Genomic DNA, 27,484 nt, shown 5'->3' on the forward strand with positions numbered 1-27,484 from the left:
GTATTTCAGAGACAGCTTTTTTCTCATTTTTTTCTGTTTAATGTAAAATGGTTCCTTTATAGAAGAGGAATATTTGTTGTGCACTGTCAGAATAAGAATATACAACTATCTCATTAATAATCACTTTGGAGTCAGAAAGCAGCAGAAAATGGATAGCTAACAACGCAAATGTGAAATATCTTCTGTTTTTCTGTTGTTGTTCTTAATGTACTTTTTCACTAGAAAAGTATTTTCACATACCACACTTTTAAATGGAAACATAAAAAAACTGATCACATCATAGAAATAGAAGTGAACTACTGAAATGTTTGGCGAGGAAAACAGCTCTGACAAGAGTGAACTCTGATTGGCTTTTCCCTTAATTTACCTTAACACAGGTACAGTGGTACCTCATTTTACGAACTTAATCCGTTCCGGAAGTCTGTTCTTAAACCGAGGCGCGCTTTCCTTAATGAGGCCTCCCGCCGCCAGTGCCCTTCCACCATTCAGCTTCTGTCCTTAGACTGAGCTAAAGTTCACAAACTGGGACACTACTTCTGGTTTTGCGGAGTTCATAAACTGAACAGTTCATAAACCGGGCTGCTCTTAAACTGAGGTACCACGGTATTACCAACCTCGGATTTCAGCTCATAATTTAAACCATTTTAATTCAGAATGCATCAAACATCTTGCTACATCTTTCCTAGAGCATTGTATTTTTAGATGGGCAAGCAATCACAAAAACCTTTAACAATATGCTATTACTATTTGATGGATAATATTAGCCATTACCTAAAAAGGCAATTTCCTAGTGACACAAGCCCCCAAAGACTTGCTTCTATAATAGTAATTACCTTTTGAAAGCTCCATCCTTAACTAGACTTCATACAAACTTGTCACTCACGAAAATACGTTCACCTCCGGTTAAATATCCTTCGGGATATGTGGACAGCAAAACCGGAAGTATTTTTCCAGGTTTCGTTGCGCATGCATGCGCAGAAGCGCTCTATGTGCAGCATGCATGCGCAGAAGCGGTAAACCGCACCACACGCATGTACAGAAGCAGCACCTCTGGATACGCACACCTCGGGATCTGACCGGAGCTCTGGAACAGATCCCGCGCGCAACTGGAGGTACCACTGTATCAAAATTAAGGTACACTGCCTAGAAACCTGAGTGTTTGTACCACACAGTCCAAAATGTAGTATTTTGGCATTCAACAGGTAAGATTCGGGACATGGAATTCACCTCATAATGAAGGCCAGCCCAGGGCAAGAGAAGGCAAGATACAGGAGATGGAATGTGGACCTCTTAAAACACTATTGCCCTTTCACACATTTCAATTGGGCCTAGACTGAAAAACCTCCCTCTCCTTATAGTAGCTAGGAACATGTATGCAATTTGCATTCCAAAGTAAAGCCATTGCCAATCTGATGCCCTCCAGATGCTTTGGACTACACTGGAAAGTTTCAGAGATACTTGTGAGCCACTTCATTACCAGTAGCTCTAGCCACACAACCATTAGGGCTCGATGACGGACATAGCATTTGCATGTGTGCGCACACACTGAGAGATAGATATACCCATTTCTGCAGGCATCTTACACTGTGCTGGATTTGGATAATTTTCCTACAAAGAAGCAGGCTTTTGTGCAATTTGTGCAGACGCCATTCCGGTTAAATCAATCAGTAATCCATGCATGGATACACTTTATCTGGGTGAGGGTCACATAGTTTAAGATTAATTTTATAAATGCAGTGCCAAAATACCACACAATACTGGCATTATTAGAAAGCTCCCTAAAACAGAAGCAAGCAAAAAATTAACAAAACTGATGCAAGCGGTTAAAAAAAAAAAGATGAAAAGGAAATATAGACCACTCTGATTGATTTAACTGGAATAGAGTCTGACAGGCTGTAATCCATTGCTTCACTGAGTTGTAAGCATGTGCACTTGTGCCTAAGACTGCAACCAATTTGGTACATAGCAAAATCTTAACACACAACCATTTTTAAAGACTTTACTGTTCAATTTACCATACATGTTTACTGCTAGAATACACTACAAAGAATTAAAGATTAAGCAATGTGATAGTCAGTGCAATATGAGTAAGAAAATTTCTTTGTGCCTTTTTTCAAGTTTAGGCATCTCTTTTGGTAGTTCCCACAGTTCTCTCACTCTGTCCCATTCTAATAGGGGTTGGAACAGCATCACCCAGTTCAGATGCAGGTTTTGCCTAATACAAGCAAAATTAAATTAGTAAGTAAAGTGACATAACTGTTGTATGCCCCTCCCTTGGGAGCTGAATAATGCTGAAAATCTACCTATGAATGTACAATGAAGCTCTATTTTCCATTTCTTCAGCCCCAGGAGCTAGGGAAAACCAAAGAGAAAGGAGTCCATTTCAGACTTCACTTTTGGCTTTTAAAGTCCCCACTAGCTACTAAAACAGAAGTAGTGACAGCCATTTCACACAGCCTATAAACCAATGTTCTGTGACAGGAAAGTGGGTTGAACTAGATACTTGCTATCCTGTGGGAGCAGGCAAGGCAATGGAGAAAAACTTCCCTTGTTCTTTGTACACCAAACATTATAAGCTTGTATGCATACTGCAAGGACTACTGTATTTCAACCAATTCTCCTTAAGACAACAGGGACATTTATAAATAAGGTTATATGCATATAAACAAGTTGTGTGTATAAAAACCGCAATACCTGTCATTTTTGTAGACTGGAACTTTACAAGCACTATACAGGACTGGTCTATTAATTGGGCAGGTAGCCAGAATTTATCTATTAATTAGATAGGTAGCCAAGAAAGCTCATTTCCTGGCTAAAAGCAATCCCTTTTCTCCATTTATTTCATTTCTTAACCTATTGGGTTTACAAAATGTAAGGAACGTTCAGAGAAAGTTGGCGACCAGTAAACTTTACATCGCCTCTGGCCCCCATTTCTTGCAGACCAAGTGTGCAGTAAGCTTCACTTTATCATGACTATATGTCATGGATGGCCAATTCCTGTCATAGCTGAATACTCAAAACAGGCCTCTAGTAAACAACTTCTGCAATCTGATCTTTAAAACTTTGGGTTATTAATGAAGAGAATTTTTAATCCTCAGAGATCTCTCAAACACAATAAAATTGTCTGTTTATTTACCTGCCTTATTTCCCTGTCTGCATTTTCACAGCAATAGTTTTAATTTCTGCATTACAAAAAACAATTGCTATTTGTCTGTTCTAGACCCGACAGGTTGTTTTAGAAGTTTTTGCTGCTATCATACTCCGCCCCTCATAGCTTTCTTCCTCAAAGGAAAAAAAATCAGAAGATGCAAGTTCTGACTGTAAATAAATTTTACTACTAAAAAAAAGAAAGTCTGGTCTTTCAAGGAGTCCCGTGGCACCATAAGGACTAAACTTTTTTGTAACATGACTGCAGCCCTATGCATGGTTTCCTGGAAGTAAGCTTCACTGAACTTACTGGTGCTTACTTCTGACTGCATACGTTTTAAACTTCCTAAACAAAGTGAACTTTAAGAAAAGGTCTTTAGTCATCTGAATGCACTCATTAGTGTTTAGTTATAAATGCAAACAGTACTTCAAATGTGTTACCGTTTAAATTACTATGATGAAGTAGAAATCCCATTTAAAAAAAAATATTTGAAAGCCTTGTTACCACCTCATTCTTTTGCCAGAGCAAAAAGAAACTGTCTTGTCACCCTGGCACCCGAGGATGGTGTCATCACTCCTTCTCTAACCCCGTCTCCCCCCCCCTTCTGCTGCCCTGTTCCCCCCCTCACTGTTTGTGTGAACCAAGAGTCCAGAATTCAACCCTGCCAGACCATGTTTCTGAAGAAAAATCCTTTCAACTCTAGGAATAAATATGCTTGTAGAGAACTCACAGTATTTTTTTAAAAGATCTTTTGGATAAAAATATTGAATCAGCAGAAGTCACATTTTAGATTACAGCGTTCAAAATTCCACGTTGTAGCCACAGACTACTATCTAATCTAACCAAAACAAGCATATGCAATAAAGCCAGCCTTGCAAATGCAAGTTCATTCAAAACAGCTCAGCAAACCTCCAACTATCATCAGTTTTGAAAAATAGGTGTCAACTGATTGGGACAGACATGCCTAATGCTTAATATCCAATAGGTTTTCATGGATTCCCAGGTGCTCCTACAAAGTACCCTTCTTATCTGTTTCTTTCTATGAACTGTAAGAGTGAAAAGCTCCCTGCAAAAACAAAATCTCACATGACACCAATATTGGAAAACCTATCAATTCAACACTTAGTCCAGAACGAATGCTATTAAGTATGTTTTGCATAATTACCATATTTTAACTTATACTGGAACTGAGTAAGAAAGAAGAGCATCTGGATATATGCATATTCATCATTCTTGTTAATTTGCAAAAACCTAGCATCTCAAGGGCTATTGTACACTTATTAAGTATAGTGTGGTGCATTACATCAAACAAGCAAGAGTTTCCCCCTTTAAGTCTAATTCCCTATCAGTTGACTATTTTAAGGCTGCTAAATTTACACAATATTTACCGGTAAGAATGTGCCAGGAAAATAAGGAAATTTCACGCTGCTCTGGATTTTGTACTCCCTGCCATCAGATTTGCAGTACTCCCAGTCAAATCCACATTGGAAGCCACATATGGCTGACCACTAGGAGAGCTGCAAAACAGATTAAGAAAAAGAAGAGGAAATCCAGTTAGGCTAACGTTCCTATTTTTGGTAAAAGGAATTGTAGCAAATAAGCTAAAAACTGGAAGACTTAAAAGCTTATTTGCATTGTTTTAACTTATCAAGACAGAAAATCTGTAACACCTGCTATTGACACCCCCTAAAGCACTTGACAGTACTTCAATATTTTGGTGAAGCAAGTTAGGCTTGGTCTTGTTGTTTTTTAAAGAGATGCAAGAAAGACACTCAAGTACCTGAAAGTCAAGGTCACTGCCTCCCACATTTTCAAACTGTGAAAGATGAAGCTCTATGCAGAGCTAGTTCCAAAAGAAGCAAAACACACTATGGCTGGTGCAAAGTTCTTCATTTTTTTGGTCTCATTTTCAGTTATTTAATCAGATACAAAGTAGAGTTAAATGTACAGTGGTGCCTCACAAGACGAAAATAATCCGTTCCGCGAGTCTCTTCGTCTAGCGTTTTTTTCGTCTTGCGAAGCAACCCTATTAGCGGCTTAGCGGCTATTAAAGGCTTAGCGGCTATTAAAGGCTTAGCGGCTATTAAAGGCTTAGTGGCTATTAAAGGCTATTAGCGGCTTAGAAAAAGGGGGGGAGCGAAAAAAAATCGGAACACTCGCAAGACGTTTTCGTCTTGCGAAGCAAGCCCATAGGGAAATTCGTCTTGCGAAGCAGCTCAAAAGTAAGAAAGAGCCGGTGGCTTCAGTAAGAAATGTAAAGTTCCTTTTCTGACATTTTCAGGTTGACAACTTGCTAGGACAATGAAAAGGAAGGGAACAGGGATTTTATGGGTGGAAGACTAATTTACAGTAACAAGCATAGGTTTGAAGCTAAAGCTAAGACAAAACACAATACAATAAGAAAGGTAATGGGACAAAGTCTGAATTTTTATGGATCAGTCATGACCTATCACTGCTATCACATCTGCAGCATATTGCAGGGTTCAACTGAATTCCCTTACCTTCTTATTCATCCAAACATAAAACATTCTGTTCAGATCTTTCAGACTGCTTTCCTTTGAAATCATTAATTGAAATCCATCCTTCTTAAAAATGAAGAAACTGAACAATATTCCAAAAGAAGAATCATCACTGCTTTACAGCTGAATACTGCCCTAGTCATACTGAAACGAACACTGCAAAAACTGTGTTTCCTTCCTTTTAGGCTGTATTATCATCATCCTGGGATTGCCCATCTCAAAGGCTTTTTCCTCCTTAACTGTTTTTAGTTGATGACCTTCTGTGTAATAATACTGGGAAATAAGCATGTTACTAGCTACTCATGCTGGCACTGCATATTCCCTTCCTGGTCTGAAAAGTGTAATGCATAAGCAGAAATGAACTCTCTTCCAAGCAGGACATTATGGGAAATTGTAACTGTAAGGATGCATGGTTATCTGAGGGAAATTGCCAGAGTAAGACATTGCTGTTCGCTTTTTTAATGAGTATTCACTCAAAATGCATAGGGAATGAATCTTAAATCTGCATTCCCTATGAACTCAAAACCATCTTAACTTTGAAAGAAAAAATTGTAGCAAGCTATAAGCAGTATCCAATGAATACTACTCAGCAGTGAAAACATTTCGAACATGAGCCTCATGGGTAAACTACTATGTTACTCATCCAAATTACAAGTAAGCAAAGAGACATTAATCCCCACCCCATACTGTGAAAGGTATCATTGCACAGAGTAAGATACGGATTTTAATTCAATGGTACACACTTTTATCACAAGCATGCACAATATGGGTCGTGTTCAGCCTGTCTATCACAGTAGAGCACTACAACATACAGCTCATTCTTCCAACCATAATTTATCTAAAAGTAGTTTAAGCCCCAAACAATGGGGGGGTATTACTTCTAGTATTTAGTATACACAATAGATCTAGACAGGAAGGAATATGCATGAACATTTGTATGTACTCTATACAAAAAATCAAGAACTTAGCATCATTTAGCTTAATAGTCTAAACATCTAGATGTTTTTCATTGTAATTACGCTACCAGAAGCCCTTGGACCTAATTTTACTTCCTCTTTAGCTTTGGTTTCTTACATATTTGGAAGTGTCAATTTACAACACACTTTTATGACTGTATCCTGTAACAGCCGCTTCACATGAGGAATGTAACTTTAATTTTCAAAGTCCATGTTGGCATATCATACATGCCATAATAAAGACATTGCAATTTTTCTGCAGATATTATGACAATACAATATAGATTACCTAAATAATGTGCTACTTACCTGGGGAATATAGAAACTGTGCAAGTTGGGTAAACAACTGACAGCCCAACACACTTGCCTATTAACCCCTTTCTCACTGCTCAGGTCACTATTTACCTACAAATGGCAGCCACCACAGTGCTGTGCTGCTTTCCTACCTTGTGGAAATGCAGCCAAGCACAATGGCTACTTCTGCATGCTCTTGTCCCCTCAGAGCACATGTAAGCTCAGACTTACAGCTTCTATAGTGCTGGAATCCTACAAGGGCCACTATGCATATTTTAGGTCAAAGATTAGGGGGTGGGGGATTTCAACAACTTTAAGAGCTGACCACTATAACAGGAAAACCACTTTGCACAGAAGGAAATCCCCCCTCACTAATACCAACAGACTGTTAATCTTCACAGTCTGCTACAGAAGATTGCAGTAAAATAGCAGAGGGTTCCCATCCTGCACACTACCTTCCAGCCCTTTGTGATGGTGTAGCCTGGACAAATCCAAGATGCATACAAAGCCTTTCAGTTATTAGCTTTGTGTGGTCATGATTTATTCTGGTTTGGCTGAGTTAAAGGCTCTCTCCTTTTCTGAGGTTCAGAGACATTCACATAACTTAGGATCTTTTATCTTCTGCCTTGTCGACTGTTGGTTTGATGCCATGAATTATACAGAACTTTGCACTTAGCCATTTACTAAGGGGCAAATAATTCCTATGCTGCATAAACATAGTAAGGCTCAATTTTCACCCTGTCACAGATAACACCTGCATGACCTTACACTATATTGATCCTGCATCCCTTACTACCCTAACAAACAGGGAAACACTCAACAAAAGAATCACAGAAATCCACCTTCTATTTCAGTTTTTTAGCTCAAATACTTGAATGCACCTGTATTGATTAGTAGAGAGATCATATCATTCTGACAACCCTCACATTTTAGGGGAAGCTTACAAGAATCTGATTTTCAATGCACAACACAATGACGCCAAAAATTATGAAACAGGACATGTTTTTACAAAACTAACATGCTACTTCTAAAACAGAGGTCTATCAGTTAATTCTTAGAGACACCATCAGTTCTCAGATACACCACCAGTGGTCCTTTTTTGGGAATAAAACATGAGACGTGATGTATCAAGGCTATACTTCACAAATTTATTTTTAAGCTACTGACTTTGGGGGATAATTAATGCTGCTTAGCAATCAGTTTAAACTATATGTGCACTGACAACAGGTTTGTCTAACACACAGGCTACTCAGCTTTAAGGGTGACTGCATGTAAAAACTACATAAGAAAGGAGTTTGTATGTTAAGTGAAATTTTATGGACTAGTTAAAATGTGAAAAATATTAAAAAGACCTTACTACTACACTGCTAATGGGCATTTGAAGTATTTCTCTTAGCACCACACCTCAGTGTGAAGTAGGCAACAGGGTTCCATGAAGTATTTTAGGTACAGATCAGAATGTTGCCACAAGTGAAAAATGTCATGTTTAAATGTTAACACACATATGCACATCTCAAATGCTTCAGTGTTAACTAGTAGCCTTGTAAGATAAATTGCTAGTTACCAAATACAGTAAACCTAGTATAGCCTTGTTTTTAACTCATTGCCCAGTTGTCATATGTGATAAGGAATTTATCACAGGGGAGTGAATGAACTGCCCAAAAGAGAGAACCTGTTTGCTACCCCCTTCCCCCATTCCATGCAGCAGCTCATTGCATTTCTATAGTGGGTGGGGAGGAGAGTAAGCCCCCTCCTTCCTTGTCTAGGACATGAAGCGCTTCATCCTTCCTCTGGCAGACCACTGCATTTCAATATTTGGTGTGTAGGAGGTGAAGCTTCCTCCCCTGCATCCAGGACAGAAACCAAGAAAGCTGGTGGTAGAAGGAAGAAGTAATGCTTCCTGCTGCACTTCTGCAAGACACATTAACAATCAAATCTCCCACACCTTTATTGTAGAAACACAGCACACTGGTAGCAAAGGGACAAAGCAATCCCCAGCATGCCTCAGTTCTATACTGGATGCATGGGAAGTGAAGCACAATGCTGCATGTCCTACATGTTATCACAGTGGGCTAGCAGCAGATGGATTCTGAGCATCCAAAGGGTGGCTTTTGTGTTTTATGTACATGCTGGTGGCAAAGTGACAGGGCAATCTGTGACAATGCCACAAGCCTACTAAGCATCTGTGCATGGGAGATGTGGCCCCTTCCTGCATGTTTGGCATAGTAACCATGCAGGATAGCTGTAGAGGCATGGATCACTTCATCCCAGTACTAAGTCCACTTCACCTCTTCCTGCACACTCATCATAGAAACCAAGCATGAATGCAGAGGAGGTAGTGTGCTCACTTCTAGCTTGCAATATGTTTCACTAGCCTGCTTTTAACTCATAAGAAGGACTGGCAAAGAAGGGAACGAGTGCTCCATTCATGTTCCACTCTCCCTTGTACAAGTTTTTTTAAAGTGCAGGCTTGTAATTTTTGGTAGCTAATCCATATACGCTTTTGCCACCTTAGCCAAATACCAATGTTCAAATACCATACATGGAAGAATCTCCACTCCCCAGCCCCACTCATGCCTAACATTTACAGAGTTGATGCAACTCTTGACTACAAGCAGAGTTCAATGCAGATATACATTATATGTACAATTTGAATGTCTGCATAGGGTTATACAGAAATTAAGATGCAAGTTATTTAACTAATCTGCATCTAAATTCCTACCAAAATAGCCAGATTTAATGTACCATACCATACCCAAAGAACAAGATTTTGGTGGACTATTTTTCTATCAAAAGAATGCAACTTCTTTCTTAAAATAAAGCTGTCATACACTGGGTGGGTTTTTAAAACTAATTTGAGAAATGCATGGGCTAGCATTACAACATACTTACTAAAAATACACCTTATTAATTCACACAAGCCAATATGTACATCTAAAGATATACATTACCAAAAATAATTATCTGCCCATGCAGTACTGTGGTTTCATTTATTTTTATATTTAAGTTCTTCCTTAATTACTGAAACACAAATAGCCTGAACTTGTCAAGACTACACTTAGGATTTCATTACAAAATGACACAGGGCAATCTCCCTTATAAAGAAAAATGAACTGATCCAAGTGCTTCAAGTGAAAAGTGAATAAAGCATTAATCCATATGTGAATGGTTCCATTTCAGCAATACTGTGAATAAACCCCCAGAGAAGACTTCATTCCTAGCAGCACACTCCAGAGTCCAGATGAACCAGCAGGAAGAACACAGGGTGGATAATTCTGTAAAATTACCCCAGTGGAAATGTTGACAAATCCCCAATTACGAGACCTGCTCTAGGATGAAAAGAAATGCAAGAGACAATACAATTACCAGTCAACACTTGCCAACCTTCACATTCATACCAAATAATTACCATAAATATTCCTTAATCCTTTTGAATTTTAAGTCTCTGTTACCAATATGGTAAAATCCAGATAAGAAAATAACCCTGAGACATACCAGACACTGTAGAAATCCCCAACTGCTTATACAGCACAATTCAAAAATCTCTGCAGGAAACCTCAACAACATAATCATATAAATGTTAGATCTTTACTATTTTAGAATATGAGAATAATGGAATTTCCATTATCTATCTTTTTATAGTGAAAATTTATGAGGTTTTCCTAAAAATCCTTGTCTTTTACTACAGATATTTAAAAGGCTTAACGCAAAACAAAAACTCACCTTAAATAAATTTTAAAACCTCCCAGATCGTTCAACTAGTAAAAGATGAAGGTTAACCAAAACAGGTGCTGTTACATTTTTTTATTATCGTTTTATTTTTTACTTTTGGGTTATGTCACTTCACCAATTCAAAAGTAAAATTCAACATAAAAATCTACCACTAAAAACACAAAACTCACAAGCAACCTGTGGATCAAATTCACAATTGTATACTACCCCTTAGAACCTCACCCTTATAAGGAACAGCCTGCTGAAGTTTTGCTTTCTTAGCAGCCTAAAACAGCGCTTCATTAGATACCCCATCTACACAAAAACATATAGAACAAACTTGCTGTTGTAGGTAACCCCAAGAGATCTGCATTATAATCCTGTTTACCCCTACAGCGGTACCTCGGTTTACTAACTTAATCCTTTTCAGAAGTCTGTTCTTAAACCGAATCCATTCTTAAACCAAAGTGTGCTTTCGCTAATGAGGCTTCCCACCGCTTGTGCCCTTCCACCGTTCAGCTTTTGTTCGTAAACCGAGGTAAAGTTTGCAAACCAGAACACTACTTCCGGTTTCGCAGAGTTCGTAAACCGAATAGTTCGTAAACTGAGGTACCACTGTATATGTGTGTGTTCTACAGACTGAGGCCCAGCCAACCTACCTGCATATAAACACTATTCCTGCCCCCAGCTCATTACATTGGACAGCACAGCTGTCAATCATTCCTGCTAAAGCTCTTTCCTTTCTATTTCAGACACAGGCTGTCTATTGTGGCCTTATTGCAAGCTAGCCTTTTCAGATACAAGGGTAATGCAACCAAGCTTAAATTTATCCTGAAGTGCAGGTTTTGTTCCCAAGAACCAGGCTTATTAATCCACGGCAAATATGGATCTACAGTTTTTAAATTTACACCTGTCTGTTCTATTTAAATTAATTTTAAGAGGTTGTAGAGGTGTGGAGAAGAAAAACAGCTGTGCAATGCAAGCTTTCCTTTCTTCCTGCTTATTTCCAGAAATGTTTACACTTTGTTTTTATTAAACCAGCTTTCCCTCCACTACACCTGTACTTTTATCTTAGTTGCTTTTAAGTGCCAAAATAAAATAAAAATAGAGTTTGGTGCATTTGTATAGAGCCACGCCAACTCCACAAACCAGAACCCTAACACACTTATTAGGCACTTCAAGCAAATGAGCCCTGCCCCCCCTTACCCCCGCACTACTCCCACCACCCCACAGCTCTTGTCAACAGGCACTGAGCACGTCACTTCCTCCAGAACCTTCCCACAGCTTCCAGGAAGGCTCAGCCGCCCCTTCCAAGTGCAAAACACCAACCCCCGTCTCTACTTTCCCAGACCAAAAACTTTTTTCTCCTCGGGAGAACTCCTCCTCCCTGCCAACCCCAACAGGGCTCCTTTTGTTTCCTGAAGAGCAATAATGCCCTCCAAATCAACTGTGCCAGCTCCAAAGCACCACCACACACGCCAGTAATTTTTGTTTTGTTTTGTTTCAAAACACCGCCGCCGCCACCACTCTCTACACCACCTTCAGCGCAATAGGCCGCTCGCCTCACCCGCCTCGTACACAAGCAGTTTTATTTGCTACCCCGGCCCCCCCCCCTGCACAACACGCTCCCTTCAAAAGCCCTCGCCCAACCACCACCACCCACCCGCCCCGTCCTCGTCCAGCCATGCATTTCACGCACTCCGGAGGCGCAGGGCCCGGAGACCCCGCTTCGTATCTCGCGACGTATTTTCCTCGCCCGTCTCCCTCCGCGCCCCTTCCCCGAAGAGGAGCCGCGTTCCCCTTCCCCTCCCCGGCTGGATTATTATAAAAATAGTAACACCGACAACCCCCCCAAACCTCACAGGACCCCAACACAACCCCCGCTACCCCTCTCTGGTCAGCAGCCACCCCCCGTTAACCTTGTCAACACGACCCCCCCCCCGACAAACCGACCCACAAACATCTCCTCGACCCCCCACCCACCCCGGAAAGTCAGCCATCTCTCTCCGCGTCCCACAGGACCTCGAATGCGCCGCCGCCGCTCTCCGCGCCTCCCACCAAAATAATCCTTCGCCCACCCCCCACCCCCGCGCGCCCCCATTATGATTCCCCGGGGCAGTTTTAACCGCCCCCCTCCCGTCAGAAACCTGCTTTCCTCAGGCCGCGGTCGCCGCTGCCGCCACCCCCGCCCCATAGATTCATTCGACGGGGTGGGGGGGGGCGGTTGAGGAAGAGCCGCCTCGACCCCCGCTCCCTCTTCCTCCTCCTCGCCGCCGCCTTTTCCGTCGGCGCGGCCGCCGCCCCCGTACCTGTAGCTGCAGCATCCCCGTCTCTGCGCTGCCTCTGCCTGGCTCTTTGTTTCCTGCCGCGGGCCGGACGGGAGAACGGGCTCCCCCCGCCTCCTCCTTCTCCTCCTCCTTCTCTTCCTCCTCCGCCTCCTTCTCACACTCATTGAAAGCAAACAAGCATCATGGCGGCGGCGGCAGCAGCGACGGCAGAGGCAGCGCTTAGGCCCGGCCCACATCGCCTCGGCTCACAGGCTCCGGGCGCCAAGGCCGCCCCCTCCTCCCGCCGCCAGGACGCGCGATTGGGTGGCGGGCGCTGGGCGGGCGGTGCTCCGCTGGCCCGGTCGAGGAGCGAGCGCTGGCGGAGAGGGGCAGCCGGGGCGCCGCTGCGGCTTCCCGGGGGGCAAGAGACGGGCGCCCGGTCCGCGCGCAGCGGGAAGGAGTTCCACTGGACCCACTTACCTCGGAGGAAACGGGCACGGGGAGCCGGGCAGTTGGAGGAGGGCTAGGCCTCGACCCTGCGGCGGGGCAGAGTTAGGCGCGCCTCAGGCCGGCATCCGTCGGGGTTTCGCCCGCCCAGCTTGTGCCTGGGACCCGGCTGCAAGAAGTGCACTTTCTCGGAAGGAAGTCGCTGGGACTTGCCTCGGAGTAGGAGCGGCCTGCGAAACCCTCCATGGGAGGGAGCGTTGCTGAAGTTGGGGTGGGGGGTTGCTCCGGAGGAAACGCGCGCAGTCAGGCTCGGGGTACCCGGAGGTGGGAAGGGGTCGAAGTGGAGTGAATGGCGGGAGGGTTGAAGGGCAAAAGCGAAGGGGCTCGGGATGTCTGCCACCTTCTGGGCAAGGATTAACAGCGCCGTCTTAATTTCGCAGTGTATGCATGCGAGCGATTGGGGCATTAACGACGTGCAGCCAGTATCAGTTTGATTATGATTATCCCGCCACTGCGGACCCATCTGTTGAATTCCTGCTCCAAAGGCGCGTAGGTCAGCCCTCCGAGGTGAGGAGAAAAGCGGGAACCTGCTGTTTGGAATTCCAGGGTGGCAGCCAAAAGATGATGCCATCATAAATTTGTAGGACTCAACAGTGCTACCCGATTCTGTTGTTCTGGTTGTGTTGATGCGGTAAAAAGTTGACAACTTGTAATGTCACAAACCGAAAATTGAGGCCTTTAAGTCACATTGGTTAATAAATACTAACTTCTTCCCCTTGGTTCTCAGTTCTTATATTGAAAGGATGATCTTTATCTCCGAAAATTACCATTCAAAAGGGCTGTTGAGAAGGTACTTGCCCCTGTTTAAAATGTCCTAACCAAGCCTTAAATTTAGGAAACGCATTGCTGGGGGGGGGGCTATGAGGATGAGGCTGCTAGTTTCACCCGTGTGATTGTTCTGCTCTCCCTCCACAACTTGGAAGGTGATTTTCTGAAGCTGAGAGTCTTCTGTACTCTATGTTTAATTTTTTCAGGGTGAAGCCTGATAGCTACGATCTTTGTTGGACCTCACAGTTTTAACAAATTCTTCACTGGGCTACCAGGCAGAGAAAACGATATGCATAGATGAGGGGCTGCTAACAAAAGTGAACAAGACAGAAACAAAGAAAAAGCCTAGATGAGATACCACACTCATGGTAAATAAATGTGCAAAAAGCCCACATTCAATTGCTTTAAAAGTGGTGTAAGAAATTTATGATACAGGTGAAAATGAATTTTTACATACCCCATTTTGAGAAGTTGCTGGAACGGACCTCAGTCATCTTAGGTGATTTGATAGTTTCACTTTCTCATCTTTTCAGTAGGGATAAATTGGACCTCTGACAATTTGAGTAAACTAACTTTGAAAAAAATTTTTTTTTAGGGAAATGGAATTAAAGAACAAATGATCTTAACCGTTGAAAATATGGTACATTGGAATATTAAGTGGCTCAAGTTTGCTCTTTTAAAAAGTTTAAGAACTATTTCAAAAAGCTGCTGGGTCCACAACAATCCCATTAGCACAAGATTGTTAATTATTGGTAAGATATGCGTAGGATCTGACTAACGTGAAATACTTTGTTAATGGGCTTTGGTGTAAACTGGAGAGGGAAATTGAGGGAGTGGATTGGTTTGGGTAAGGTTGCAAAAAACAGGAATTTGGTACTGATTATTTGTTGAAGATAGATCTGAAAGAAGGAATTAATCAAGTTGAGTGGTAGGGGTATCTGGGAGTGCAAGGTTTGAAGGTCTCTGCATGGTTTGAGGAGTAGCACTAATGGGAAAAATACTACCGTATTTTTCGCTCTATAGGACGCACCCGACCATAGGACGCACCTTGTTTTAGAGGGGGAGAACAAGGGAAAAAAATTCTCCCCCTCTCTGCGCAGCGCCCCTTCAGCGAAGCGGCAGGAGAAATGAAGCCCCTTCCGTTTCTCCTCCCGCTTAGCTGAAGGGGCACCTACCCTTCAGCGAAAGGAACCCGAAGCCTCTGGAGTGCGGCAGGAGCGCTCCCGCTGCGCTTCGGAGGCTTCGCATTGCTATCGCTGAAGCCAGGGAGCCTGCATTCACTCCATAAAACGCACACACATTTCCCCTTAATTTTTGGAGGGGAAAATGTGCGTCTTATGGAGCGAAAAATATGGTTAAGATACAGGGTAGGGATTTTGAAGTATAAGAACTCTTGGAGTGTGAGGTTATATATAGTAATCAGAGGACAAGCTCTGAACAGTTTTATTGGGATCAGATGGGGTTCCCCAATGCAGAGTGACCAACCCCAGAAACTTTAACATATTCTTCACACCATCCAGATTAGGATATTTTAAAGTTGGAATCAGTCACTTGACTGGTGAAATATAAAAATTAACATTATAATACAGAAGAGAGAAGTTTGATGTTAATAGTCATTGCATGTTCAGTTATTCATTTAGCTGAGCTATTTTAAAGCCAAACACATGACATATGAAATCAACTATTAACAATTTAATTGTTGTAAATGTTCAGGGATTAGTCTTAAAAGACATGAACATTATTCAAAGCAGAACAGCTATAGAAGAAGAAATGGAAATATTTTGGAAAAGTAGTTCAGATTTTACTGTGGATTGGAATACCATTTGGGATGTGGATCATGCTAGCTTATAGCATGTTATTTCATAAGCTAGTTATTGGGATCTATCCCAAATGGTATTCAGTCCCTAGTAAAAAAGAGAAATTTTTAAAGTATTTCCGAGCAGCTCACTTACTTTTGTTTACATATGGGACTCAGCCATTTTAGCGAAAACTTTTTGAACTCCTTGATGCATAAAAGAAATACATTATTATCAGAGCTTCCAATGACTTTATTCTTTACCTTTTCCAAGAAAATAGTTGCACATAGAGGACTCAGCATGAATCTGGAATCCCACAAATAGGTTTATTTAACATCTTACAGGTTATACATTCTATTCAGTTTGGAAAGTGGTTTTACTTCAATAAAGCATTCCCTAGCTGGATCCATGTGCATTAAGAAGCAGCACAAAGGCATATTGGGGGTGGTGTATGTTGCAGATAGTGTAATGCAAGCATGCCAAGTATACCTTTGCTCATTCATACACTTGAATTTGTTTTGCTGCATATAGCTGTCATCAATACCCTAAGAAGGCATTTTGAGCAGATGGTTAGTGACAGGATTAGCTTTCTCGTCTGGATGTTTAATGGGATCTAAGAATGTAATGTGAGGTTCTTTCATTTAGTATGTCTTACCCAGCAACTGTACTGTGTTAAGTTTGATCATGTTGCTCAATATTATGCATCTAGTCCCCCCCATCCCAATGTATCGCTCTAAATGTTAACCTGAAAAAAATGAACATTTTACCAAAAAGTTTATCTAACCTCAGAATGTCGCTCCAGTCACAACAATACACTTCAAAACTGTAGGTTTTTTTAAAAATGCAGTTCTAAGCACAATTACAAGGGAGTAATTCCTGTTGAATTCAGTAAGGTACACTTCCAGTTAAACATGCTTAGACTAGTCCTGCACTTGTAATAGAACTTGAAAACAATGTTTATTGGGATATGAAAATTCAGAGATTCTATAGTTAAAGTTGTTGTCAGCTACAGAATACAAGGAAGATAATCATTGGACCCTCCCACCAGGATTAGAGCCAAAACAAGGCCACTAAGAAACAAGAGGGAGGTGTCTGCATGAAAGATTGCTTGTCAGTAAAAAGATAACAGGAACAGGGTCATGGTGACGGCATGAAGAAATTAGTTGCCCTATTTGTGTCCCTTTCAGCTTCCAGTATGTGGTACTGTAGAACGGCTGTTCTGGCACCCAGAACAGGAGCACTTGTCTTATTCTTTCTAATGGTAAACTCTGTTGGTCAAGCATCTGTTCTTAAGCAAAACAGGGTATTATAAAAAAGATAGTAGTGGTTCTACATACCTGAGGGTCTCCTTCAGTACACAGAAATATTAACAGAGAAGGTATGAGATTAACTCCCCCCAAGTTAGCCTGAGAAGGACAGCTTCCAGGATTTATGGACTGTTGAAGGCAACAGCATATAGGAAAATATTCTAAGTCAACTCAACCCATTATCTATAAATGGAGCTTCTGGGTTCTTCTATTTATTTCATAAAATGTGTACACTACCTAATTGTAACCTGCTCTAATGTGTGTGTTTTTTAAATATGTGAATAAAACATTTAAATTATCAATAAAAAAACAGCTCTGTAAATCATTCAAAATATAAAATAAACAGTAAACTTAAAGAGACACTTCTCTCCCGAGATGAAAGTGATTCTATGGATGACTTGCAGAAATCCAGAATTTTAGCGTAGCTATGATGGGCCAGAAGCATGAGCAGCCAGAAACATGCAGAGAAGATGCAAGCATGTTCATGGAGCACAAAGCTTCTTCCTGCATTTGAATGCTGGATTTAGATTTGGAGGAAGTCTAAGAAAATAATTTAAGTAGATTGACCTTTCCAAGTCTAACCCGAGGTACAGTACAGTAGTACCTTGGGTTACAGACGCTTCAGGTAACCGGAACGGGTTATTTCCAAGTTTAGGCGCTCGCGCATGTGCAAAATCACGACGTCATGCTTTACGCATGCGCAGAAGCGCCAAATCACGACCCACACATGTGCAGATGCAGCACTGCGGGTTGAACGTGCCTCCCACACAGATCACGTTCGCAACCCGAGCTTCCAGTGTACATTTTATCAGGAAGATATTTGGCTGAAAATCCAAATCAACCTCAGCCCCACATCTAACCTACACTGTTAACAGAATAAACTATAGGAATGTTGTAAATTTATCCCCTGAACCTACAATATGCTCTAGAGCAGGGGTGTCCAACCGGTCGACCGCGATCGACAGGTCGATCCCCAGATGACCTTGGTCGATTGCAGGATTATTTCTGCTTGCGTTGTTTAGAATCATGTCTCTTCCCCCCTCTGTCTTTTCCTGTGTTGCGTTTAATGGGTGTTCCTTTGTTGTCTGCTGTAGCGCTGCGTTCGCCTGTTAGCAACTGTATACCCAAAAAAAGAAAGCTCAACAACCTTGAGCTGCCCCCCCTAAAAAAAGCTCAACACCTCTGAACCCCCCCAAATGGGTAGATCACTGCCTGTTCCCCCCCCCCCGAAGTAGATCACAGTCTCTTGGGAGTTGGACGTCCCTGCTCTAGATTATTGCTTAATCGGGAGCTCTTGCTTCTTTGGATAAACAACCCCTAGTTTAACTATTAGTTAAGCAGAACATAGTTGGTTTCAGCAGTGATTAACTGAATGAAAATGATACTAATATTCTGCAATGACTGACTAAGCCTTGCAGCCTGATTCTCAAAAGTGTTTTAGGTGGCTGTCATCACACCTAAATCAGTGATGTCCCGTGGGTGAGTGTGTTTTAAAGAACTGAGCAAGTACTGCAGGCTGCTACAATGGGGTTGGCGCAGAAATGTTGCCTTATGATTCTGGCTCAGGAGACACTTGGATGTGGTGCTGGGCAGAATCAAAGAAAGGCTAGATGTCATGGCATCATCTGAGCCACAGTTTTGTCCTGCTTACTCTATTCTGTTCTGCTATAGGTGTGTTTCTGCCTATTGGCTCGCTGATAAAGTTAATAGTCCTTTTCAGGGACTCAACCTTAAAATATCTTCCATTAACTGAACATGTATTGCTGGATTTTTATAGCTGTTTAAACTGGCAGCTTCAATGCAGCCATGCAGAACTGTAAAAACATTTCAAGCAGACTCTCTGAGACAACATGGTTTTACTAAAGACTACAGAGTAATGACTGTAAAAGTAAAAGGAGTTGAGTATCTCTTGTTCCAGAAGGAAAACCCAAAAGCCAATTCTATAAAATCAGAGTTTCATCATAAATTCAGCAATCCTTGTTGTAGCAGGGATGGATCCTTTTTGCTTCATCCCCACTGTGGCTGGGCTAAGGTTTTCTGTAGTAGGTCTTATCGCTTAATGCATCAAGCAGCACCACTTTACAAGACCTAATTATATCAGCTGCCTATTTGGGCAGCATTGCAAATCTTTCAGCCAGCTACTGTAGTTGTGCCTTTAATGTGCAAGCATTAGCACAATGATTGGGAATGTTTTCTGGGTGGAGGCACATGCTACCATGATAGACAGCTTTTGGGGACTGCATTCCAGAGCCACACACAGTCACACATCCTTAACACATACAATACACACACAAAAAAACTATTAGCCATGGAAACAAAGGCATATGTTTAAGTCTTAGTAACTCCACTTGAATTTTACATTCCATTTTCCCTATAAACATTTAAAAAAAATGAAGTTCATTAAAACAACAGCACTTCTACACCCTTTATTGGCCTGACTATTCAAAAGGTAAGAAGAGCTCAGTAATCCTAGCAGAGGAATGCAGATAACATCAATGCACAGCTGAACTGCAGGCCCTGCCTGACAGCTATTCAAAGCCTCAAACTTCAAAATACAATTCCCTCCCAAAAATGACATGCACGCAGATGCAAAATGCAGGGACTCTCTTTTTTTGCACATTTGGAAGGATCAGATGTCTGTCTCCCTTCTGAGACATTTCCCCCTCTACTTTCATCTTGCATCAGATCCTTGCAGAGAAAGGAGCTGCAGTTGCACAATTTGCACAGCATCAAAGCTGTTTCCCACTCAGCTGCTCACTGCAGAACAGCCGATAGGTAGGAGGGGATCCCAAGGGCCTCATGAAATGGCCAGGGGTTCCCCACCCCAGTCGTAGCAGGTGACTGCTTGCAGGTGATTTTGTTTGCTTGTTGTGGTCTGGCCAGTTGTCAATCAGTGCTGAATGCTGGCTATCTTACCAATATCATATTCTTATTCCATGGCCATAATAGGGAACTCAAATTCTTGAGGTTTATTTTAGAACAGTAAGTAACAACTCTTGGTCACTTCTGACAATTGAGAATGTACTCCAGGTGGAGAGGGGCTTAAAAGTGATAAGAAGGGGGACGGTGGTGGTTCCCTGTCATCTGCATCTGTTGCCCACCCTATTTTACTGACTTTGGGGAGGATCTACTGTCCCCATTTTGAAGGAAAGAAAAGGACCTGCAAAGACTGTTGAGAGCACAGTGTTATGCATGAGCCATGAAGTTCTCTACAGGTTTCTAAATCCAGACCTTTGAAACTAAAGCACTGACACCTTGAAAGCAGACAGTCACCCAATGTACTTGAGGCTAAAACTGGAAGTGAATGTTCCCTGTGGTTCATAAGAAATTAAGAAGAACCTGCTGCATCTTACCAAAGTCCCTTCTAGTTCAGCATCCTGCGCTCACAATGGCCAACCAGATGTCTATAGCAGGACTTGAACACAAGAACATTCACCCTACTTGTGATTCCCAGTAACTGGCATTTAGAGGTCTACTGCCTCTGATTGTCAGTAGGACACAACCATCATGACTAGTAGCCACTAACATGCCATTTTATTACAGGGAAGTGTCTCGTTCCTTCTTGGATGGTAAGCCGCCAAATTCTGCCTTTGCAGAACACATTTCAGGGTGTACTGTAATTAAATAGGAAGTTACTAAGGCAGTGAAAGGCCATGTATTTGTTGCACAGGAGGGGCTACAGTTAGCCTTCCAGCAGCCAGAGTTTAAAAAGGCACTCCTAGCCAATGCTGAGTTCTGTTCATTAAGTAGTAGAGCAGGTGTGGGGAACCTTTGGTCCTCCAGATGTTACTGAACTACAATTCCCATCAGGCCTAGCAAACACAGCCAATGACCAGGAATCAAGAGAGTTGTAGTTCAGCAACATCTGGAGGGCCAAAGATTCCCCAAACATGCAGTAAAGTAAAACAGGGTCAAAAACCACTCCCAGCCTAGAGATCTACTCCTTCCAGGGGAGCAGCACAGTTAAGTCTCACTCTCCTAACTTTTGGGTCCTGATTTACCGTCAACATCTCTGTCATGTCTAGATTAAGCTTCAGTTTCCTTCTTGCTAGGCTACTTAAACTGAATCACCTATTTCTGCATTGTGCTTATTATACAACACTCTGTGTCTACACTTGGATTGCAGCCTATAGTGTATAAAATAAATTGCTTGCGGGTGGTAGATTCCTATTCCTCGGTAAAACCATCCCCCGCCCCCCTCGGGCTTTTCCACATCTCGTGCCACACCATGTTTTTAGCCAGAATCTTTTGCTATCCTGACTTCTAATTATTATTATTATTATTTGTCAGGGGTTCAAGGACAGAGGCACAGCGGAGACAGGAGATGGAGAGCGAATGGGAGGCATCTGAGGACAGTGGGGAGGAGAATGACAGTGATCAGAGGGATTCCATGAGCCTCTCCAGCGAATCAGAGGATTCCCAGAAGGGGGCGCCGGTGGTCAGGACAAGGGGGGTCCCGGGGGGGACGCACCAGAAACAAGAGGCCAGGGGGGATTCCCAGAGCGGCAGCTGGAAATCAGGACCAGCTTCCCCACCAGAGCATAGCGGGGGGGGGGGGGGAAGGTTCCTGTGTGTCAGGGGCAGCAGCCCCTCCAACAGGGAGAGGGGATGAGTCAGGGTTGGCCGCGCCTCCATCGGAGGAAAGGGGAATGGAGGGGAGGTCAGAAACAGCCATCCTCCCGGAAGGGAGGGAAAGCAGTGACGGGAGTAGTGTGACGATCAGAAGAAAGGTTGGGGGCTGGGCGCGCGCGCCAAGTTCAAATGTCCTGGCGCGCGGGACAGCAGAGCCCCCGGATTGGGAGCCAGGTCCTAAAGCCCGCCGGAGGGAGGGGGAACAATCCGGGGAATCTTCAGCGTCGGAAGAGTCTAGGAAAGGCGAAACCCCAGGGGGCAGGAGGACCCAGCGGAAGAGGGAACGTAGAAGGAGGTGGAGCAAGGCAAGGATCTTAAACTGGTGTCGGGGGGCGAGCGACTCAGAGGGAGCTTCAACGGTCTAGCGTTACAGACGTAGAGCTGCGCGCCGCTACTGTGAAACAGCAAATGGACTTCAATAAACACTTTTGTATATAAAGGGAAACTGGCGTTGGTCCTTTGTGAGCTGGGACCTGAGGCAGCTCTGACATTATTATTATTATTATTATTATTATTATTATTATTATTATTATTATTATTTGATCTACTTAGTGCACAAAAATGTGAGACAGGTGCTTTGAAAGACTTGGACACCAGAATACAAATAAAGCGTCCTCATTTTTATTAAATGTGGAAAGCAAGCTTCCTGATTTCAGAAGTGGATGCCATAATGTGTTTTAAAGTTCATCATGATGGCTGAAACACAGCAAACAATAAACAAACAGCATCGGATGCATGATTTTCAAGTGACTGAACACTGATTCGGAACATCTAGTACTGCCAGTACCGTTGCATTTCATACCACCACTGTGGTATGAGATTGCTTTGCAGAAAATAACCCCCAAGGTAGACAGAGTGGGTCATATAAATAGGCAGCACTTACAGTACATCAGTAGCTAAAGCGCTAGAGGTGTTGGGGCAGATCTGCTTCAGGAGCCATCCTATTCTCATTTACCTGGGGGGAAGCACCATTGCACTCAGTGGCATTTAGTTCTGACTCTACATGCTTAGAATTGTGCACCAAAGTGCTCTGAAGCTTATTCCATCAGAGGTGTCTTTTATGGTATGTTTCCAGTCAGCGCCATTTCTGATTCCAGAGGACTGCTCCTTAATTTAAACAAACTCTCACTAGGTATGCACTTGACACTTCTTTCCTGCCTCTCAAGTGCATGTTTTGTAGGCCTGTCGATCCAGCAGTTACTCAGTAACTTTCAAAATTGTATGGAACAGTTTTTAAAACAACAACAACATTTTACAAATGCATATTATTCATCATCATTTGGAAAAATATTGCTCTGAACAGATTAATTAAAAATCACAGCATTATTGCTAAATACAATACTGAAAGTGATTACATGTCAGCTCTCATCTATTGAAATCACTTTGTAGTAACAAAAGCAGAGTTGGGAAATCATTTGATGGTTGTGACATTTCTGCTCCCCTGTTTATTTCCATTTCTTGATAGAGTGTTCTCTCTCTCTTCTTGCAGGTTAGAAATCACATAACACCACTCAAACATCAGAACCATTTCTGCATAATTGTATGGCATTTTTAGGACTGGAAAGTTCTTTGTCTGTCCCTCAGTATAATTAGCAGGGCCTGATTTCTGCTCAAAAAGATCATTTTGCCTTTCGTTGTGTGCAACTGTCTTATTAGAGTCACCTTGGCTTTCCATATTAAAGTTGTAGTGTAAAACACTGAATGTTCAGCATCCGCTCTATTTCCGAGGTTTTGAGAAAGATGAGCGAGAGTCCTCATGTTAGTCCACACAGCACTGACCTTGGACCAGAAGGTGGTGTCAGCAGGCTTGGAGGAACCTCAAAGTTTGCAGAAATAATAATGAAAAGAAACTATATGGGGGGAAGCATAAAGCGAGACTCCCGAAACAGCCCAGTGAGGACTGAGTATGCCCTGGCTACAGAGTGTTGACTGCTTGGGGAACTGGGTGGGAGATGGAACGCAAGGGAGTATTATGCGAGAGGGCATGGCTGGCTGGAACCCAAAACGGAGCACTCCATCTTGCAACATCTTGTCGTAGATCCCCCGTTTAAAAAATTAGTTATTTTGTTCAGTCCGCAGGGAAATAAATCTGAGTCTGAGCTACTATACATCTTTCTTAGCTGCAACATAGCACTGGCAGGTTGCATCTCAGTCCTAACCCTGTCATTCTGTGGCACATTACATTATCTGTGTTCACAGATCTGCTTGTTCTGTTATGCGAAATGGTGAGAATAATTTGGAAATGACATGGCAGCTTAATTCAGGTAACCAAGTAAGATCTATGTTTCCTCCTGCTGACAGTAAGCAGATATACACTAATTAAAGGGCCAGTATCAGAGAAGCATCTTAAAAAGCAGAGACATCACCTTGCCAACAAAGGTCCGTATAGTTAAAGCTATGGTTTTCCCAGTAGTGATGTATGGAAGTGAGAGCTGGACCATAAAGAAGGCTGATCGCCGAAGAATTGATGCTTTTGAATTATGGTGCTTGAGGAGACTCTTGAGAGTCCCATGGACTGCAAGAAGATCAAACCTATCCATTCTGAAGGAAATCAGCCCTGAGTGCTCACTGGAAGGACAGATCGTGAAGCTGAGGCTCCAATACTTTGGCCACCTCATGAGAAGAGAAGACTCCCTGGAAAAGACCCTGATGTTGGGAAAGATGGAGGGCACAAGGAGAAGGGGACGGCAGAGGATGAGATGGTTGGACAGTGTTCTTGAAGCTACCAGCATGAGTTTGACCAAACTGTGGGAGGCAGTGGAAAACAGGAGTGCCTGGCGTGCTCTGGTCCATGGGGTCACGAAGAGTCGGACACGACTAAATGACTAAACAACAACAAAAATCAGAGAAGCCTCTTTAAAATGAAGCTGGGGGGGGGGCAGGAATCTTTGCTGACTGAACTAAATGAAACTTACCATACTTTTGAGTATGCATATTTAAGATCCTGCAAGTATTGCAGGAGTGCTGTGAGGCACATAGTGTTATATTTAGTGTCATGTGGAAATCCCATTTTAGTTCCACTTCCAGATAATTTCAGAAGAACTTTGGCCCTAGTGTGTGTGTGTGTGGGGGGGGGAATCCCCAAAACATTCTTTAGCTAGCGTACCACAGTATGAAATTATATGTAGTTTTCAAATAAGTAATTACATTCTATCTGATTTGGTTTTGGTCTCATAACAAATTATTTACTCTGAAATCTTTAGCAATCCACAGCGAATCCACATGTCTGAATCTTCGCTATACCCAGCAGATTAGTCTGGGATGGTTGCATCAGGCCCATGAAGGTGTTATGATATAGAAGCAATGCGGCCGCGAGCTGGTAGCTTGAAAGCAAAACATAATGGGAATGTTGGGAATGTTCCGTGGGAAACAGAGGGACAGTCTATTCACAGTGCGAAGCACCGGAATTACCTCAGAGTGTAATATGAGCTGTACAGGAGGAGTTTCTCTCTTGGCTGCTGGAGTTTGGAGAGAGCAGACGTGTTTTCTGTAACGCTGCAAAGACAGAAATAAAGACATGTAAATACGTTTCTGTCTATCTCTTTCCCCTGCCCCTGGGGGGGCAGGAAAGAGTGGTGTGTTCTTTTCACGCTGAGGAGGATCGCCGATCGCGACCTTGTCTGGATCCTGCTGGAGAATGCAGACAGGGAGGTCAACCGGAGATCAAGCCGGGTGCCTGGAGAGTGGTCAGTTTCTCCTGATAATGGCTTGAATCCCAACAGAAGGGGGAGCATCCAGCTTCCCTTGCCCCAGGCCTCAGAGGGCTAAGGTGGCTGAGAGCCCCACTAGGACTTGCGCTGCCTTGCCAAGAACAAGACTCTGGTCCTGGGCCTCAGATAAGCTCTGCAGGGGCCTGGGTTGCAAGGACAGTTCTTCTATACTAGGGACGTCCAACTCCCAAGAGACTGCAATCTACTCACAGAATAAAAAACTGGCAGTGTTTCAGGTCAAAGCAAAGTTGTTGAGCTTTTTTCAGGAAGGACAATCCTTTTTTTGGAGGGTTTGGGTCAAACTTGTTGAGCATTTTTAAGAGAGGGAAGTCCCATTTTTTTTTGGGGGGAGGGGTTTCCAGACAAACATGTTGTGCTTTTTTTAGGGAGGGGAAAGGGGGAAAGTTCCTCACCAAAAGATCGCCAAGGAAACAATCTACCTCACAGCGAAAACTCCGTCTTATGCCACCAAAAAGGAAGAGGAGCCTGTGGTCAACCAAGGTCTGCCAGAACCTCCCGGGATCAACCTGCCAGATATCCCTGTTCTATACAAATAATTTAGAAATAGCTTATACTGCCTGCGTTTCCTTGCTGCTGTATGGAAAAGCACATGAATCTGACCTTTGAATAGTTTATAAGTAAACCAAATGTGTGGTCTTTTTCTATGTGAAGAGAAGTAGGGAATTTTGCAAGCAACTTAATAAGGGGTATTTTAAACGTCTATATTTCCACGCTTTTATCATCTGCATATTTTGTGGTTTTATATCTGTTGGGGTTCTCTCATCGAAGAGTACTTGCCCCAAACCTGGGTTAACACTGAAAGCTGATCAGATTCCTTTAAAATCTGCTTTAATTATCTTTCACATCATGCTAAAGTTCTCTGAACCCAAACCCAGATGTGACTATCTCATGTCAAAATTGGTGTGGCCAAAATTTCAGAGTAGGCATGGCCCAAGTGTAAAAGTGGATGTGGCCAATTTGTGTTGGGTAGGGGTTGAGTATGTAGCTTACTGTGTTTTTAAAGGGCTCTGTAAGTGTTCCCACATACTAAGATAGAAGATGCACTGGATTTTTAAAAGGATGCAGTTCTGGGAATAAAGATCCCCAAATTTACGATTTGAGTGCTGTGATTTCCCTGCAATACGTGCTAGCTTGAGGAAATATAATTGGGATTGCATGTAACACTCTGCAATTAATAATGCACTGGGAAACAGCATTTGGAAAGTCCCGCTATCTTGACAGTTAAGTGCTAAAGCCACCCATGAGCTAAAAGCATATTTAAAATAGTTTTTGAAAATTCTTGCTAATATTGGCTTAGATGTATTATTTGATGTGTCATAGGGTGTGTTGGATGTTTTGCTCAGTGTTACTCACATAATGTTAGCTGAATCCAAAGTGATTGTGAAATGTTTTGGCTTCCTCGTTTCACGTCATAGGAGAAAGATTATGATCAGCGTGCGTGTTAAAGATGGTTGAGCGGAAGGTCTGGTCTGGGACGTGGTTAGAAAATATGGATCTGCATGTGACAGTCAATGCTAACAAGCCAATTCCAAAAATGGTTACTCTGAAGTAAGTGCTGCTGAGCTCAGTGCGACTCCTTTGTGTGGCTAGAACTAAAGCCATTTTGCCTGCTGTGTTAAGGTTTGCTTAGCAGCCAGGTCTAGCTGAGGGGTGGGGAACATTTGTCTTCCCAGATGTTGTCAGTCTTCAGCTCTCTTCATCCCTGACCACCGGCCATGCTGACTGCAACTAAAGGGATCTGGAGTCCCAAAACATTTGCCGCAACAAAGGTTGCCCATCCCTGTGCTAGCTGATAGGCTGAAACCAGAAGCGTGGCAACTCTATTTCCAAGGATCCCTAAGAGTTGCA

At 42.8% G+C, this 27,484-nt stretch overlaps 2 long non-coding RNA genes across 3 annotated transcripts; one reads left to right on the forward strand and one right to left on the reverse strand.

Moving 5' to 3' along the window:
• Positions 1-567: 567 nt before the first annotated feature.
• On the reverse strand, positions 568-13,126 carry LOC308582312. The gene is made up of 3 exons (XR_014005619.1): positions 12,938-13,126; positions 4,537-4,665; positions 568-2,215 (listed from the first exon to the last, which is right to left on the reverse strand). It is a non-coding gene; the product is annotated as an uncharacterized lncRNA (long non-coding RNA).
• Positions 13,127-13,322: 196 nt separating this feature from the next.
• On the forward strand, positions 13,323-26,728 carry LOC308582311. Of its 2 annotated transcripts, none has more exons than XR_014005617.1 (3): positions 13,323-13,561; positions 13,783-14,538; positions 23,395-23,602. It is a non-coding gene; the product is annotated as an uncharacterized lncRNA (long non-coding RNA). The 2 variants fall into 2 exon arrangements; XR_014005618.1 differs by lacking the exon at positions 13,323-13,561 and adding an exon at positions 26,695-26,728 and having other exon boundaries at positions 13,673-14,538; positions 23,395-24,960.
• The last annotated feature ends 756 nt before the right edge of the window (positions 26,729-27,484 follow it).

The sequence above is a fragment of the Podarcis bocagei genome (genome assembly GCF_964188305.1).
Source record: "Podarcis bocagei genome assembly, chromosome: 2".
In the NCBI taxonomy this organism is placed as follows: Eukaryota; Metazoa; Chordata; class Lepidosauria; order Squamata; family Lacertidae; genus Podarcis; species Podarcis bocagei.